Source organism: Pelobates fuscus, chromosome 7, assembly GCF_036172605.1.
Source record: "Pelobates fuscus isolate aPelFus1 chromosome 7, aPelFus1.pri, whole genome shotgun sequence".
In the NCBI taxonomy this organism is placed as follows: Eukaryota; Metazoa; Chordata; class Amphibia; order Anura; family Pelobatidae; genus Pelobates; species Pelobates fuscus.
Genome location: NC_086323.1, coordinates 125,427,220 through 125,445,671, shown reverse-complemented (window position 1 = coordinate 125,445,671; position 18,452 = coordinate 125,427,220). Strand labels below are relative to the sequence as shown.

General features: G+C 41.0%; 1 protein-coding gene across 1 annotated transcript in view; it reads right to left on the bottom strand.

The window, feature by feature from the left end:
* CAMKV (CaM kinase like vesicle associated) overlaps positions 1-15,060 on the bottom strand; it is a 154,802-nt gene extending 139,742 nt beyond the window's left edge. The window contains exon 1 of the mRNA XM_063426600.1: positions 14,861-15,060. The gene's annotated coding sequence lies outside the window, so the exon portion shown is untranslated. The remainder of the gene's footprint in view (positions 1-14,860) is intronic.
* Between the last annotated feature and the right edge of the window lie 3,392 nt (positions 15,061-18,452).

Here is an 18,452-nt window from a genome sequence, read left to right as displayed (position 1 = left end):
AATATCTTGATATCAAGCTATTTACCTTCCATCATAATCCCATTCAGACCAACAAAAAGTCTGGAGCAATCATGGAAGCCAATAGAATGTTCCTGTTGATTCTTTCGGCTCCTATGGTAATTCCTCATCTTCTAGAACATGTCTCCACTTTTATCAATATGCCTTTAAATCTCCCTACGTGCACAATTGCTGACGTATGATTGTATTACTAATAGCTTTAGGAATTATTTAATTGACATGTTCTAATTAAATTTTGGATTCATGGTAAATTTCGTTGTTTAAATGCAGGGTAATTAACAAAATTTGTAAATCGTATAAGGATACAATTGTCATAAAGCAATGACGCAATTAACATATAGTTTACCTCTATTAAACTTTATTCAAGAAAAATAAACTACTGTAGGACAATACATAGAACAACAAATTAACAGTTTACAAATGAGTTCTTAGAATCCATGTAAGTTACAGATTTGAATGAGTGACACATTCTCTGTCTCATACCTCCCATGTGACACCCCCACAAGACCTCCATCACTCTTCCATACCGATAGTCTAGATCTAGAATTAATGCAGTCTTGGTTATTTACCTTATTCTTGTGCCCCAAGTTACTGATATTTAGAACCACAATGAAAATCCCCCATGTGCACAGCAACAGCATTTAAAAACACCCGAGACATATGCATGCCCTTCTTCAGCACTCTACACGCTGGTTGGCTGGCTTGTGAGGGACAACTCAAGTAAGCAATGGCAGTAAAGTGTATGTCACTGTATGTCACTGACATGCTCCCAGTGAAACGGTCAAGCATGATCACTATGCCCCCTGTTTGATTGTTGTTTATTTTATTTTTTTTAAAGTTGCTTTTCCTAAAATGGCTGAGGCATCAAAACTTCTAGACTTTGTTAATTAAAGTGTTAGCCTTGTTTATGAATGTATACAGCAAATATGTTCATTAGAAACTTCAGTGATTTCTAAAGTTGTATTCCTAACTATTTATCCGTTCTAATTAGATGAGCACAACAAGACTCATTGGCCTGCTCCATTCTTATTGAATGTCCGTCGAAAACAGAGAATTTGCGTAGGGCAATGTATAAACAAAACAGACTAATGTGCTTTTCCTACTCCAGTATGCCACTGCAAAACTTCTCCCGTGCTCTCCCCCAATTCTGCTATCCTTTCTTACTCTAAACGTACTACATGTGACATGTCATTTGTATTTGTGATGCGTATAATTATATACCAATGTTGCCCATAAGAAACTGTTACCTTATGGCACATTGTGGTTTTGACTTTTGTGCAATAATACTCAGGCTACTTTATTTGTCTTCCAACACTTGAAGTGGACAATAAAGGACATGGAACAAAGAGGTGCAGCCTGAGCTGTGCCTGGATGGGTGAAACAATTCTGGAAACATTTAAGGTGACTTCAAGATTATATCATTTTATTTTGTATGAACTAATATTGAAACAAATTTACTGGTGTTAAAACACAAATTAATATTATATTTATAACTTCTGTATCTCTGCCATATACTCAGACATACAATCACAGACCTATACACTCAATCACATACATATAATCACCTAAGATTGTGAAAACACAAACATATTATCACAGATGTACACACACAATCACAGACCACACACATGCAATTACAGACCTCTATACATAATCACATACATACAATCACAGACCTATATACACAATTGCATACATACAAACACACAATCACAGACCCACACCCACATACAATCACAGACATGTACACACAGTTACGTATATACACATGCTCAATCACAGACCTATACACACGATCACATACATACACAGTCAAAGACCTACACACACAGTCACAGATCTATATACACGCAATCACTGACATACAAACACAAAAATCACATTCATACACATTTAGTAATTAAGAGGTCCACCCAGCCTCCCTCCTTGCTCTGGGATTGCTGGAGTGGATCCTCTTCTTGGTGGCCAGCGGTTGCGTCTGTGATGGGATCACTGTGCTCTAAATGCACAGCTCCCTCGTGCGCCTAGCAGTGATGCCGGGTTGACATCCTATCCCAGCTGCCGGCTCACTGCAGGAGGAGGCAAGGTGGGCTGGAATGAGGGAGGTAGTGGACATAAACAAGCTTTTATTTACATGATATACGCATTCACACACGCGTACAAGTGCACACTTATTTGTATACCTGCACACATGTGAAAAAATATGCAAATATATGTTGGTATGAATGAATGTATCATGCATTACAATGTATATGAATATAATATACATAGGCATTAAAATGTATTCTTGTATATTGGTACACAAAAGTATAACTTGTATACGTATGTCCTTAATGAACCATATGCAAACAGTAATACCTATAAATGCAGCACATACTACCCAAATACTATTATCACCATAATATCCATTAATACATCTCATATTAACACATGTACAGTTGTAAACAAAAGCAATTAAAATAAATAAAAAATGCTTCAAGCGTTTTCCCTAAATTCAATAGAAAATGCAACTTATAATGACTTCTCCAGTCTCAAAATTATTCAACCTCTTCATGGCAAGCATCTTTAGTACTTAGTATGACCTGCTGCAAATGAGAAGAATTGCCAGACACCAGCTTCTGGCAGCGTTCCTGAGGAATCTTTGCATATTACTCATTAACAATGGCCTCTAATTAGTAATATTCTTGGGTTTGCGTGCTGCCTTCTTCAAATCCCATCAGAGCTTTTCTTTGGGGTTTAAGTCAGGTGACTGATGGCCACTGTAGAATTTTCCAGGACTTCTTCTCCAACCAGGCTTTGGTGGAATTTAATTTATACTTGGGATCATTTCATCGTTTTGTTGGAAGGTCCAATGACGCCCAAGCTTCAGGTTCCTCACAGACTGCAGGATGTGTTTTCCTAGGATTTCATGATACTTCAATGAATCCATCTTGCCTTCCACATGCTGCAGGTTTCCAGTGCCAGATGATGCAGAGCATCACCGAGCCACCATGTTTAACTGTAGGCAGCGTGTACTTCTCAGTGTATGCTTCATTCTTCTTCCTCCAGATATACCGCTGATCCATTGAGCTGAAAAGTTTCAGTTTTGTTTCATTACTCTACAGTTTGTTTGTTCCTTGTTTGTGAAGGGCAATGACCTCTTCTCTTAACTTTGTGTACCATTCTTTTGACTAAGCCATATTTCTAACATGCAGTCAAATGTAACACTCAATAAACCCCTAGCCAGTTCAGGTATTTTAAGTGTTCCAGCTCAAGCACACCTGGTGCAACTCGTGAAGCTCTTGATTAGTTGCATCAGGTGTGCTTGAGACAACACCTGTTTTGAATATTTGTGCTGTTGTGAGGGATTCTTGTGGGGGTGGGGGGGTCGTGGGGTCGAAGAATTTTGAGGCTGGGTAAGTCATTATAAGTTGCATTTTAGTTGAATTTTGGGAAACCACTTGAAGCATCCGTTGTGTTTAGCTATTTCAGTTGCTTTTGTTTGACTCCAACACTGTTAAAATGAGCATTTAATAAAGATTCTATCTCTACGAAATACAAATTTTTCATGATTAGGTGTCATAATGTCATTCATAGAACTAGTTGATGTGGACATAGAACGAGATTTAAGGCAGGGTTTTGGGAGGGGCTTATCTCAACCAATTTGGGAGGGGCCATAACATTTTAATTGGGCTGAAACCCCTACTCTTTTTGCCAAATAGTAACGCCCCTTTTTACCAAATGATATTCACTTGCAAAAGACTCTCATTGTATTGAAGGGATAAGTCAGACTAGGGGAGATGCCGAACAATTTAAGATTTTTTGTATTTTTCATTACAGTGGTGTGATATGGTTTCTTCCTGTTGTGTATTATAAATATGAATGTCTCATTGACTGTGATGGCCTTCAACACAACATTTCCATTTTCTAGCGAATGTATTGATGCCGCCATATCTCATTGCTGTAACCCATTTCAGAAAGTAACACTTTACTGCAGCTGTGCTACCAATTAATGCTTTAATGCAGTTATTACTTCTCTTTCTAGGAACTGAGCTCCCAAGTGCCTCATTCTACCTGTAACATTTCATAGTAGTAACTCAGCTGATCGCTGCTTGATTAACTAAGTAATATCTGGTGACCATTAAGCGGAAGCAATGTAGCCAACTAGTAACCTTTCACGTGGTACATCACTGCCCTACATCTTATTCTGAGAGCTTGTATACATTTATAAAAATCAAAGCTGCCTCTTGTTCCAAACTCTGTATTTATTGGCTATAATTTAATAACATCGCTCCATCTTCTGGATGCTTTATTTCCCCCATAAGGTCTCTTCACATTAGGCTCAGTTCTGTAACGTCTCATTGTCCATTTAATAATTCATTGCCGTAAATCTTTCCTCTTTCTTCACTTGTAAAATGTTCTATGTAAAAAGTTTGCCACGGCGTGATTTCTAAAATGGTGAATTCTTGTTTTTTTATTTTTTTTGCTTGCATGCATCTTCGATGTGTCGCCCAGTGTGTTCTCGCTGTGACACCCCCTTCGCACGCCTTGCATGCCTCCACAGTGTTATTAGCCTAACTTCTAATCCACACTCATGAACAACATGTCATTACAGCCTAAATATAATACAAATCCTCCCCACAGCTGGAAATCTGTCTGTACGCCCGACCCCTTTTGGGGGGGATACCCCTGCACACAACATAATACATAGCTTTTTCAATCAACTCATCCATGGACATATAGGTCATCTATGAAAATGTTCACACTGTAGATATAATATATGTTTGTATTTTTTTTTTCTTAGCCTGGGCTAGTTTTTTCTTATTCTGTCTTCCCTTAAGACTGTGAATTAATTAAGAGGAATAACAAATTTGTTGTTGAATTAACACACAGTGTAGGAACCTGCTTATGTTTTTAGAGCATGTGATTGTGACAGGAGCCTGTCTTTTTATCTATATTCATATATAACTTTAAATGTGTAGATGGGATAACAGTAAACACTGTAGAATGGGAAATTGAATACCACCAAAGGGTTCTAGATCATCACAAGTCATGACTGAGATGGTTGAATGGTTTGTACATATGTCAGGAACCCCCTTAATGGCATTATTTCCTCCTATTACATGTTTCAAAATGATGTGTCTTTTATATTACATAATATTTTTAGGTTAGTGTGAGTGTTAAAGGGACACTAAAGTCACAAGGACAACTACAGCTTATTGTATTTGGTCTGTTGAGTATAATCATTCCCTTCAGGCTTTCTGCAGTTAACACTGTCTTTTCAAAACAAATGCAGAATTTACATTACAGCCTAGTGATAACTCTACTGGCCACTCCTCAGATGGCTGCTAGCGGTGCTGGGCATCACTGACATTCAGTGTCTCCTCCCTCTGGATGCAGATACTGAACTTTCCTCATAGAGATGCATTGATTCAATACATCTCTATGAGGAGATGCTGATCGACCAGGACTGTGTTTGACTTGTGCTGTCTCTGCCCCTGATCTGCCTCATTGACCGTCTCAGCCAACCCAATGCTTTCCTATGGGAAAGTTTTGCGAGTGGCTCAGAAAAACACATCTGATGATGTCAGCCAAGCAGGCAGATCAGAGGCAGAGCCAGCAGCAAAAGACTGAAATAAAGGTAAGATATCACTATATTTAGGGGGGGCAGGTGGGGTCCAGGAGGGGGGGGGGGCTAGGGGGGGGACTAGGTGGTGTTTGTAACACTATATTCACTATAGGGCAGGAACACATTATTGTGTTCCTGACCCTATAGTGTTCCTTTAAGGTAGTGTAGGATTTAATGGTTAGTGTTAAAGTACTGTAGTGGTTAATGTTTAGTGTTAGGCATTAGGTTAGACATTAATCTTTAGTTATCGTGTAGTATGTTAGGGTAATATAGATGTTGATGTGTAGAGTAAGAGTTGTGCAGTGTTTTGTGTTACGGTTATATGATAATTGGGGTGAGAGTTAACTAAAAAAACAGCACTTAAACATTAATGTCTAAGTGCTGTCCGAGCATTATGGAACTACTTATATTAGCTACCATAATAAAAATGGCAGTAGGTTCTGAAGGTACATTAACTAATTTTAGTCAGTCTGGTAAATGCGTGGTTTTTAGCAAGCCAAATATGTCCGTATTTGAAATGCAGGCAAGTTCCCTCTGCATGAGAGATACAGCAACTCAAAAATTGTCAGTGATGTGTGACTGATCTCTTAAGCTTTTTTTCTGAGGTGTGAATACATATGTCTTTAAGTAGTTCCATTTACTAAAACCCACCCGTGTATCTACCTTCTCAGGCTAACAGAAGAAATGTTACCCTGCTTTTAGCTTAACTGCGCATTTATGGGAAATTCATTCACACTAAAAACAATGTTAACACCAGCATTGGCTCAATTTGTAACAACGACCTGGGACATTATGTGGTGAGATCTCTCTTACTCTTATTATCCTTCAACGATAAAGATTCAACAAGTGGTGCATTTTTCCACACCTGTGGAACAGGGCCCATTAGCAGTCTTTCTGCCCATACCGTGTCAAATTCCTTTACTGTGAGATGTGTGCTATGTTGCCTGTTACATCTCCGTACGTTGTTGATGTTTGCAATGCTCTGTCATGGTAGTGAATGAATGGGTAGCAATGCTGTTTAATGACACCTGCCTAATATGTCATTCTCCCGCTACTGAAAACAAATTGTCTTACTGACCTGATCTCAGTGTAAATCCCAGCGAGTACAGGGTGAACATCACATTCACGCTCATATGCCCCAGAATAAATACACTGTAAGCAAAGGACACGTCACAGACACATCTGCTCTAGACAATGTTTAGAGAATATTCCGAGCATCCCAAAAACAGAATCATCTAGCTGAAAACGTGCAAATATTGCATGGATTAAACAAGACTAATTGTAAAAACAGACAAATATTCCAAAAATCTTCAGCCATTATTAAAATGCGTGTATGCAGCTATATGAATGTAATTAATACGCACAGTAGTGTGTTAGTGGAAGGAAGGTTTCTAAAACACCCCAATTTTTTTATATATATATATGACACAGAGGGCCCTAAATGGTCTTCGTTTGGGTGATTTATTTCTTTAGCGACCTATTTACATTTATCAAAGCTTTAATCTCTCTCGCTTTCTCCCCTATGCTTTAAGAACAATTGTATAATAACTCTTACCTAAAAATATCAAGAAATATAAAATATACATAATGGCGAAGTATGTATTAGGAGAAAATATTGGGGTTCTGGAGATATTTATAAACCATTGAACCTATCCTCTAGTTTAGATATATACACACAAACATGACATATTCTGTATACCTAGAATATATCTGCAGAGCAATTCTGTGTACATTTTGTGCCACTGTCTAAACAGCAGAGTACTTCCGAAATACACATATATAGGGAAGGAAACTGGTAAATAAGAGACAGATGGGATCGTGTCCCAAACACACTGCTGCCTCGGAAATAGCAATTATCATACAAGTGGAGGAAACATTCCGTGCAATCAGACTTACTCAGTAAGTGGGTGACTATGAAACGTCTCATATAATTGCATTTATTCGTATATGTACAAATAAAGAACAAACTTCTCAAATCAGTTTGTTCTGAGCCAGAAAAATGACTAAACTTGTGTATATACACACCACAATAGCAAAAGATAAAAACATACCCAATATTTTATTGTATTATAAGTATACTTTGCATCTGCACTGTTCAATGGATAATAAGTTTTACATAGTGGAAGGATTGTGTGAGTGGGGCAATCATCTTAATAACCAGTGGAAGTATCAGTGCTGTACTTTCATTGATACAGTGAGGGGAAAAAGTAGTTGATCCTCTGCTGATTTTGAACGTTTGTCCACTGACAAAGAAATTATCAGTCTATAATTTTAATGGTAGGTGTATTTTAACAGTTAGAGACAGAATAACAAAAATAAAATCTTGAAAAACGCATGTCAAAGTTATAAATCAGCTCTCTTAGAGGGAGTGCTCCTAATCTTAGCTTGTTACCTGTATAAAAGATACCTGTCCATAGAAGCAATTAATCAGATTCCAAACTCTCCACCATGGCCAAGACCAAAGAGCTGTCCAATGATGTCAGGGACAAGATTGTAGACCTACACAAGGCTGGAAGACCATCGCCAAGCAGCTTGGTGAGAAAGTGACAACAGCTGGGGCGATTATTCGCAAATGGAAGAAACACAAAATAACTGTCAGTCTTCCTCTGTCTGGTGCTTCATGCAAGATCTCACCTTGTGGGGTTTCAGTGATCATGAGAACGGTGTGGAATCAGCCCAGAACTACACAGAAGGATCTTGTCAATTATCTCAAGGCAGATGGCGCCATAGTCACCAAGAAAACAATTGGTAACACATCCTGCAGCGCCCGCAAGGTCCCCCTGCTCAAGAAAGCACATGTACAAGCCCGTTTGAAGTTTGCCAATGAACATCTGAATGATTCAGAGGAGAACTGGATGAAAGTGTTGTGGTCAAATGAGACCAAAATCGAGCTCTTTGGCATCAACTCAACTCGCCTGTTTAGAAGAGGGGGAATGCTGCCTATGATCCCAAGAAAACCATCCCCACCGTCAAACATGGTTGTGGAAACCTTATGCTTTTGGGGTGTTTTACTGCTAAGGGGACAGGACAACTGCACCACATCAAAAGGACGATGGACGGGGCCTTGTACCGTCAAATCTTGGGTGAGAACCTCCTTCCCTCAGTCAGGGCATTAAAAATGGGTTATGGGTGAGTATTCCAGCATGACAATGACCCAAAATACACAGCCAAGGCAACAAAGGAGTGGCTCAAGAAGAAGCACATTAAGGTCCTGGAGTGGCCTGGCCAGTCTCCAGACCTTAATCCCCTAGAAAATCTGTGAAGGGAACTGAAGGTCAAGTTGCCAAATGTCAGCCTCGAAACCTTAAGGACTTGGAGAGGATCTGCAAAGAGGAGTGGGACAAAATCTCTCCTGAGATGTGTGCAAACCTGGTGGCCATCTACACAAAACGTTTGACCTCTGTGATTGCCAACAAGGGTTTTGCCACCAAGTGAGTTGAAGGGGTCAAATACTTATTTCACTCATTGACATGCAAATCAATTTATAACTTTTTTGACATGCGTTTTTCTGGATTTTTGTTGTTGTCGTTCTGTCTCTCACTGTTAAAATACAACTACCATTAAAATTAAAGACTGCTGATTCTGAACGTTTGCCCACTGCTAAAGAAATGATCAGGGGACCAAATCCTTTTTTCCCTCATTTTACATACTGTATAGCACATCGTGCCTAGAATGAATGTGCACATGTTGATATTCTGTGCATGGCCTCCCCAGTTCTGTTTGAGAGAAAGTATGGGTGCAGGCCAACTGGACTTACTCTGTTACTCACTCAAAGGACAGATAGAATCTACATACAGCTTTCTATGATAAAGAGCCTGCAGATAACTTGGCTAATTTTTGTACAGCAGATGTTTGCAGACTACATTTCTCCTTGGCTGACAAAGCATCATAGAAAAAGTAGTCTACACATATATACAGTACCTAGGTCAGCTTAGTAGTTAAATATTAATGGAACACTCAAAGCACCATAACTACTACATTTCTTTCTAATAGTTATGGTGCCAAGACTGCCCTGGATCCGCCACCAATTGTAAGCAGCCAAACCCGGTTTAGAATGGTTTAAATTGTTAGCTTGTGTATACCACCAGGCACCTCTTATCTACCTCCACCACTATGGCTTAAGCACCTTAGCACTCCTGAACTAAGCCCTGCATGGCTATCTAAATGGGTGAAAGCATTAGCTGATCACTGTCAGCTAATAAGCTAAGTGAGCCTCTGTTTGTCCATCGCGAGTAGTGGAGGTGGGGAGTGGCATCCAATGGACCCCAGATAAAAAGTTACAATTCTAAAATGGTTTGACCTTTTACAGTGGGAGGGTGCCAGACACCATAACCCAGACATTGTTCCTTTAAATTCATTAAAACTTCCCAGTTATGTTAATGTCCGATGAGGCAGAATCCCTACTATACCAATTGCCCTGTGTATGCAATTCCCTTGAAGTGTAGTATGCTAGAACAAATGTATTGATTTATTAGACTTTTTTTTATTTACCAGACATTTCTTATATAGTGCCATCAGTCAGAACACTTTACAAGGATTAGAGATTATAAGCAGATCAGCAATGAGAAAAGTAAAAATTAGTATCAGCTTAACTACATTACCATAAGAAAAAAAAAATCTAATATATGAACAAAATCTTCTGGTGTAAATAATCTGCATCCTCTTTCCTTTGTACAGAATGTTCATTTTTTACTTAGTAATTTAGTCTAGAACTTTACATTCACAGTTGCCTTTTTTCAAGTGCCACCTAAGAAGCATTGCTTACGATTTGTGGAAATTGACGATAGGCATGCTAATGATACAAGTGAGGAACAAAAAAAAAACCATGTATTGCCTGATTGCTAATTATTTGCTGATTAATAAATACGTTTTAAAAGTTGCGAAGAACATAATATTAATCCAGTTATGTTTTATATATATAGTTTCTTTTTATTAAAGCGCAATGAACGGTGTCCCTCATAATACAAAGAGAATTGCAAATAGATCACATGTAATTTAATTATTTATCCAAAGTGTCTAACATAATGTGAATTAAGCAGGAAGGCTTAAAACACTGTTACCCCAATCCACTCATTGTTAAAACTGTGTGAGCATTCCTAAGATGTGCATAAGGAAAATTTGTAGTACTCCCCAGAAATTAACGCAGGTAGAGCGGTTTAAAAGCATTCATGGGTGTAATAGGGATAGCACATCTTAGGGCAACAAAGCTGAAAAGCATGCATAGCAGAAATAGAGGGGCTGTTCTAAAAGGCGCAAGTCAAGACATGAAGAGTGCACCCAAAGTATTAAAGCATATCCCAAGACACTAGAGCAGGGATAGGCAACCTTTGGCGCTCCAGATGTTGTGGACTTCATCTCCCATAATTCTCTTATAGCCATAATGCTGGCTAAGTATCAGGGGAGATGTAATCTACAACATCTAGAGTTCTGAAGGTTTCCTCAACCCACGCACCAGAAGGTCAATAGTGAGCACAAACATAAGGGTGATGGGTATATCCCAAAAAAAGGACACTTTAGTCACCCAGTCCAGTTCACCTCAGTAAATTGGTATGGGTGCAGTGGCCTTTCCTTTTACCCTGCAATACATTTATTTTTAGAGATACCCTACAATGTTTTAAAAGGAACGATTAAGTCCACCTATAGTGGCTTTCACATTGACAGGGATGCCCAAAAGGTAGATACTTAGATGTTGTAGAACTACAACTTTTGGGCACCCCTGTACTAGAGGATCTTCTGCTGCACTGACCAAGTAAAACCCGGTCATGTGATCTGGAAGCACATAGCAAGACATTGCATACATGAATGCGTGTGTGGTGCTTGCTGTGTATGCGCATTAGGATTGGACCATTGCGGAGGAGACCTTGTGTCCTCTGTGACGTTGCAGGATGTCGAGAGGTGAGCCACACTGTAAACATGTAAATATTTTGTTAACATTTTTTGATATATAAATGCTTACGGGGAATCTATATAGATCTAGGTACAGGGACACCATAACATTTATTAGGAATACAGGTTTGTATTACTAACATTATAGTGCTCCTTTAGTACCATGCAAAAAGATCTATCAATCCAGATCCAAGTGTTACGGAGGAGACCATTGTAAATGTAAGAAATTTGTGTAAAGGGAGATAAAGCAAGTACAAAAAAATAATCTGGCCCAAGACTTCTTGGGAGGAGGTGAGAATGAAACACACAAAAAATAACATGCTCCAAGGTTAATACATGGAGTAGATGCAACCCAGTGTTAAGATTAGAATATAAGAATTTACTCCAAGACAGATACATGGTGAAGAGAACGTTCTAAAAAGAGGAATCTCCAAAAAGCGTTAGATCCAATTTGAGTAGTTTTCCCCCAAAACAAAGGCGAAATGAATGTCCAAATATAATCTGCAAAAGACAAGTAGAGGCAAAGGAACGCCCCAATTGTATGAATCTGTTCAGATGAAAGTCTTAATGTGACGCAGGCGACCCTAGAATTATCAAACATCCATGCATATTTAATGCACGAGAGATACTTTGATAATGTATTTCTAACAATGTCAGAATCACAAATGTTTCGCATTGACCCACAACTGCTGATCAGAGCAATCCTGTGCTATAAAGGTACACTTTGTGCCAGTAGCAGAATCTCATTTTACACAGGGCAGTCTTTTACAACTTGAAGTGTGTTGTGCTTTTTTATTTTTTTTATTTTAGTTTAGTTTTTTTGTTTGCTACACTGCTACACTGAGTATCATAGCTTGCAGACCAGGTTTATAGACTTTTCATCACTCACACCGAGAAATGTATAACTCAATGTAATTTTTATGGCATTGAGAATAATTTCCCAGCATGCACAATAACTTTCTATGCTGAGTTGGTTTCCCCAACAAAGCAAGATCTTAGCATGCAGAGCAATGCTGTTAAATGCCATGCAATCCCATAGAAAACAGAACAGTTTTACTGAGCGCAGAACAGTCCGACTGCATCAACATTTTCGAAAACGCAGAACAACGTCAGAGCACATGCCGATCATACAAGTGGAGCAACATTGCTTTGCGCAAAGAGCAATATCAAAGCTCAGAGATTTACTGTTTTTTTTTTTTTTTTTATCTCGCAGAGGAATGTCTTGATATTGTGCACAGATATTGCTGTTGCTCGCTGAGTTATTGTAAGGTACACAGCACGGTTGTATAGCTCAGAGAGAAATTTCATATCACGCAGAGCAACTTAGAACTTGCAGAGATTAAAAAAAAATCATTTGCGCTATTTATATACCTTGCAGATCAGTTTAATAGCGCACTCCGAGCAATTTCCAGGGCATTCATAGCACATTCACAGTGAACAGAGCAGCTTATTGCCTTTACAACGATGTTATTGAATACTGTACAAAATGACAGTAAAAAAGCATAGGAAGAAGAATAATGTTATGGAATGCAGAACACATTTAAATCTCATCACATGCTGAGCAATATGACATTGGTCCCTGGTGACATTAATGGGGCGTATGTAATTCTAATGCAAGACAAATTTTGGCATTAACTTCTTCTTTCCCATACTGAAGGGATGTATTACGCTATTGCTTATAGTGTATTGGTAAAGATGAAAAACATACATTGTACAATTTAAAATAATAAAACTATAGCACTGAAAGAATCTGCAAAGAAAAAAAATACAGCAAACCAGAATAAAAGCATATTAATCTATTTATTTTCAGATTATTTAGGAACACAACTACACAAGAGATAGTTGTAAATTATATAGATATAGGATCACCCTGTGCTTCTAGATACTCACTGTGCTCAGCAAAGAGATCAGCCTAAATTTGTACGGAGGGCAACAGCAAGGAAAATATATGGGAGGGGGGTCTTTGAACCCACTGGGGCAATTAGACAGCTAGCAGCGACGGAGAGAATAAGTGGCTACTTAGCTAGCAAAGAGAGAGATGGTCTCACCCAAGAGAGCAGACCTAATTCCATCACAAATCTGTCTGAAACACTCCGCTGGTAGGTGACAAAAATCTGTGCCAAAATAGCATCTCCTGATGGGGGGGTGTGGGGAAGACAGAAATACACTGCTATACAGGGAAACTAACCCTTTAAACAGTACTTAAAATTACAACCATTATAAAAAGTATATGTTCATGTAGAGTGTGTACCTATGTAAATATTTTATATAAAAAATTTTAGTTAATGTGTATGCTAACAAAAATTTTAATTTTTTTCAGTATGTATTTAATAAATGTCAATTGGTTCTTCATACTGAAGTCTAGAAAGCGCAGTTTTTTTTTCTGTATTTTGTAATTGCATTTCCCCCCCCCCCCCCCCCCCCCCTGTTTTTAGTACGTGATATATCGGCGTGTACGGTGATATCCCTGAAAAATGAGTGCTGAGATTGGAGATTGTTTCTGTCCCACGTGAATGGGGCATTAATAATGGACATTAGAAATAAAAAACATATAATAGAGCAAATAACGCGGTGCTAGTGGCAGCGGCAAATAACCCAATTCAATTTCCTTTAAATTAACCGCAATATATTGTCAAAAAACTTGGGAAATGTCCCTAATTAATCATGAATATTAAGCAGCAAAAATCTTTATTTCTATGTGTATAAGGAAAAAACTAAAACTATTATAATATAGAAAATCCTTTCCAACAATTAGAATTGTAAAATGCTCCACAACCGGTTACTGTGCACCAAAAAAAGGAGCTTAAAACATGTAACACGGAGGGTGGTGCTAGTTTGTCACAGCACTGAAGGGGTTAAGTGAGGCATGTTATGTAAACAGAGATGCAGATTTTTTTTTTTGTATGCTTTTAGTGTTGTAATCTGCAGCTTGATTAACCATTCAGTTTCTAGTTGTGCTTTTGGATAAGGTAATGTTAGGGTTAATGTAGCCGGTTGCTTATGCATGAAACATAACTCTTAACTCCTTAATGATCAATGCCAGATCATGTATGCTATGATATAATAAGATTTGACTAACTCCTCGTCAAGAATGAGTTAATGCAAGCTTGTTTCCATGTCACCCACATCCAATTCTTCTTCTGCTTAATCATATATTGCCATAAATACATCTCTTTGGCTCGTAGATCATCAGGTTTGTTGGTCAGCAATCCAGGTGCTCATTCCTTTTGAGACACCTACCTTACAGGTGAGCAATTCCCTCTGTATCTGAAAACAGGATGAGCTTCCCGTATCTGTAGAGCTATGTATGCATTCAAAGTCTAAAAATGTCCCCATCTATTCTCTTACCTTAGTATTGTAATGCTCCCCCCGTGGAAGAATGCCTAATCTCCTTTTATTCTCCGATGCTCTGTTCCCCAAAGGCTCTGCTTTGTGTGTCCCCCCTTGCACTGGCAGATGTCTCCACTCGCAGAAAGATCAGGACGATCCTGTGTTTTCCATGTGTTCTTCACTTAAAGCACCCTTGTGAAACTTACAGCTTCGAACTGACACATGAACCCTCCCAGATAAGGGGAAGGCTTGGATACCTGATGACATCAGCAGCAAACTTTGAGCACCAGCACCACCCTTTCTTAGTGCTGTACGCATTATGTGATGATCATGCAATGACGGATAGATTGCATTACTGTTCCCTCTGAGTATTGTCACTATACATTGCCACCGTTCAATGTAATCATTTTCTTTGCATAGTTTATTTTCAGCATTATATAGCATTCCATTTAAGCTCACGTTTTGTCTTTGCCATCTCTCCCTTTATCTCCTACTACGTCATCTAAATAGTCTCACTGTTTCCTATCACTTCTGCCAATAAAGCCTTTTAATACTTCATCTGTTGTTACTTAATTAAAAGTTCTTGATGTGTGCTGATCTCAGCCCTACCTGTGAACAATTAGCTAATGAGGTCACAGCACACCAATTGCAATATTTGTATTAATATTTAAAACATGATCATGATTCTCTAGGGCAGGCATAGGCAACCTTCGGCACTCCAGATGTTTTGGGCTACTCCTCCCATGATGCTTTGCCAGCATTATGAGTGCCAGAGCCTTATGGGGGATGTAGTCAGGGACATTTTAGCCGCAAGGCTTTTGCTTTGGGCAGCAGTTTCCAGGGGGCGGCAAAAAACGCTGCCCCCAAATGCCCAGGTGGCTAACTAACAGGTGGGCGGCTAACTAAAAATCCATGCGGGCGGCGCTGCTGAGGGAGCACTAATTTGTGAGCTCCCTGCTCAGCTCCATCACGCCCTCCCGCATGGATTCTTACATAGCCGACCGCCTGCCTCCCTTCTTGTCAGAAGGGACCCCAGGTTAAAAAAAAAATCCACCCAGCACTCCCAAAGGTAGGGAGGCGGGGTGGATTTAAACTAGGGGGAAAAAAAGTAATCGGTTAATGTTTGGGGAGGGAAGGGGAGGGAGGCTGTCAGTATGTGTATGTCTGAGTGATTGTGTGTGTCTGGCTGTCAGTGTGTATGTCTGGACGTCAGTGTGTGTATGTCTGTCAGTGTGTATGTGAGTGATTGTGTATGTATGTCTGTCAGTGTGTATCTGAGTGATTGTGAGTGTCTGGCTGTCAGTGTGTGTATGTGAGTGATTGTGTGTGTATGTCTGTCAGTGTGTCTGTCACTGTGTCGGTGTCTGTCAGTGAGTGAGAATGTGTGTGTCTGCCGGGACGTGTCTTCCGCGAGGCAAACAAGGCATCTGCCTTGGGTGGCACTTTGCAGTGGGCGGCAAAAAAATCCGCCCCCCAAACGCCCAGGTAGATCCCTTGCTTGCAGGGCTGCCATCAGAAATTTTAGGGCCCCTGACACAGGTTAAGATCTGGGCCCCTGGGGCCAGCCCCGAGTCCGCCCACAAGGATGAAGTGTGTGTGTGTGTATAGTGGATGCGGTATGTGTGTCATGGATGCAGTGTGTATAGTGGATGCGGTATGTGTGTCATGGATGCAGTGTGTACAGTGGATGCGGTATGTGTGTCATGGATGCAGTGTGTATAGTGGATGCGGTATATGTGTCATGGATGCAGTGTGTATAGTGGATGCGGTATGTGTGTCATGGATGCAGTGTGTATAGTGGATGCGGTATGTGTGTCATGGATGCAGTGTGTATAGTGGATGCGGTATGTGTGTCATGGATGCAGTGTGTATAGTGGATGCGGTATGTGTGTCATGGATGCAGTGTGTATAGTGGATGCGGTATGTGTGTCATGGATGCAGTGTGTATAGTGGATGCGGTATGTGTGTCATGGATGCAGTGTGTATAGTGGATGCAGTGTATATAGTGGATGCAGATTGTACGTTTTGTGTAATGTATGTAATGTTTGTATGCATGCATTAGATGCAGAGTGTGTGTGTAGTGAATGCAGGTGTGTGTATAGTGAATGCAGAGTGTGTGTTTTTGTAGTGGATGTAGTGTGTTTGTAGTGAATGAAACGTGTGTATAGTGAATGTAGTGTGTGTGTGTTTGTGTGTGTGTGTGTGTGTAGTGCAAAGTGTGTTTAGTGAATGTAGTGTGTGTGTGTAGTACAAAGTGTGTTTAGTGAATGTAGTGCATGTGTAGTGCAGAGTGTGTTTAGTGAATGTAGTGTTTGTAGTGAGTGCAGAGAGTGTATAGTGAATGTAGTGCAGATTGTGTTCAGTGAATGTAGTGTGTGTGTGTAGATCAAAATGTGTATAGTGAATGTAGTGTGCGTCTGTAGCGCAAAGTGTGTTTAGTGAATGTAGTGTGTGTGTGTAGTGCAGAGTGTGTTTAGTAAATGTAGTGTTTGTAGTGAGTGCAGAGTGTGTTTAGTGAATGTAGTGTATGTAGTGTATGTGTAGTGCAGAGTGTGTTTAGTGAACAGTGCAGGGGGCAGGAGCTGCAGTGGGAGCAGGGGGGTAGGGGATGCAGTGGGAGCAGGGGGTAGGGGATGCAGTAGGAGCAGGGGGTAGGGGATGCAGTGGGAGCAGGGGGTAGGGGATGCAGTGGGAGCATGGGGGTAGGGGTGATAGGGGATGCAGTGGGAGCAGGGGGTAGGGGGTGCAGTGGGAGCAGGGGGGTAGGGGGTAGGGGATGCAGTGGGAGCAAGGGGGTAGGGGATGCAGTGGGAGCAAGGGGGGTAGGGGACGCAGTGGGAGCAAGGGGGGTAGGGGATGCAGTGGGAGCAAGGGGGGTAGGGGATGCAGTGGGAGCAGGGGGTAGGGGATGCAGTGGGAGCAGGGGGGTAGGGGATGCAGTGGGAGCATGGGGTAGGGGATGCAGTGAGAGCAGGGGGTAGGGGATTCAGTGGGAGCAGGGGGGTAGGGGATTCAGTGGGAGCAGGGGGGTAGGGGATGCAGTGGGAGCAAGGGGGTAGGGGATGCAGTGGAAGCAAGGGGGTAGGGGATGCAGTGGGAGCAAGGGGGTAGGGGATGCAGTGGGAGCAAGGGGGTTAGGGGATGCAGTGGGAGCAAGGGGGTTAGGGGATGCAGTGGGAGCAGGGGGGTAGGGGATGCAGTGGGAGCAGGGGGTAGGGGATGCAGTGGGAGCAGGGGGTAGGAGATGCAGTGGGAGCAAGGGGGTAGGGGATGCAGTGGAAGCAGGGGGGTAGGGGATGCAGTGGAAGTAGGGGGGTAGGGGATGCAGTGGGATCAAGGGGGGGTTGGGGATGCAGTGGGAGCAAGGGGGGGTTGGGGATGCAGTGGGGGTAGGGGATGCAGTGGGAGCAGGGGGTAGGAGATGCAGTGGGAGCAAGGGGGTAGGGGATGCAGTGGAAGCAGGGGGGTAGGGGATGCAGTGGAAGTAGGGGGGTAGGGGATGCAGTGGGAGCAAGGGGGGGTAGGGGATGCAGTAGGAGCAGGGGGGTAGGGGGGATAGGGGATGCAGTGGGAGCAGGGGGGTAGGGGATGCAGTGGGAGTAGGGGATGC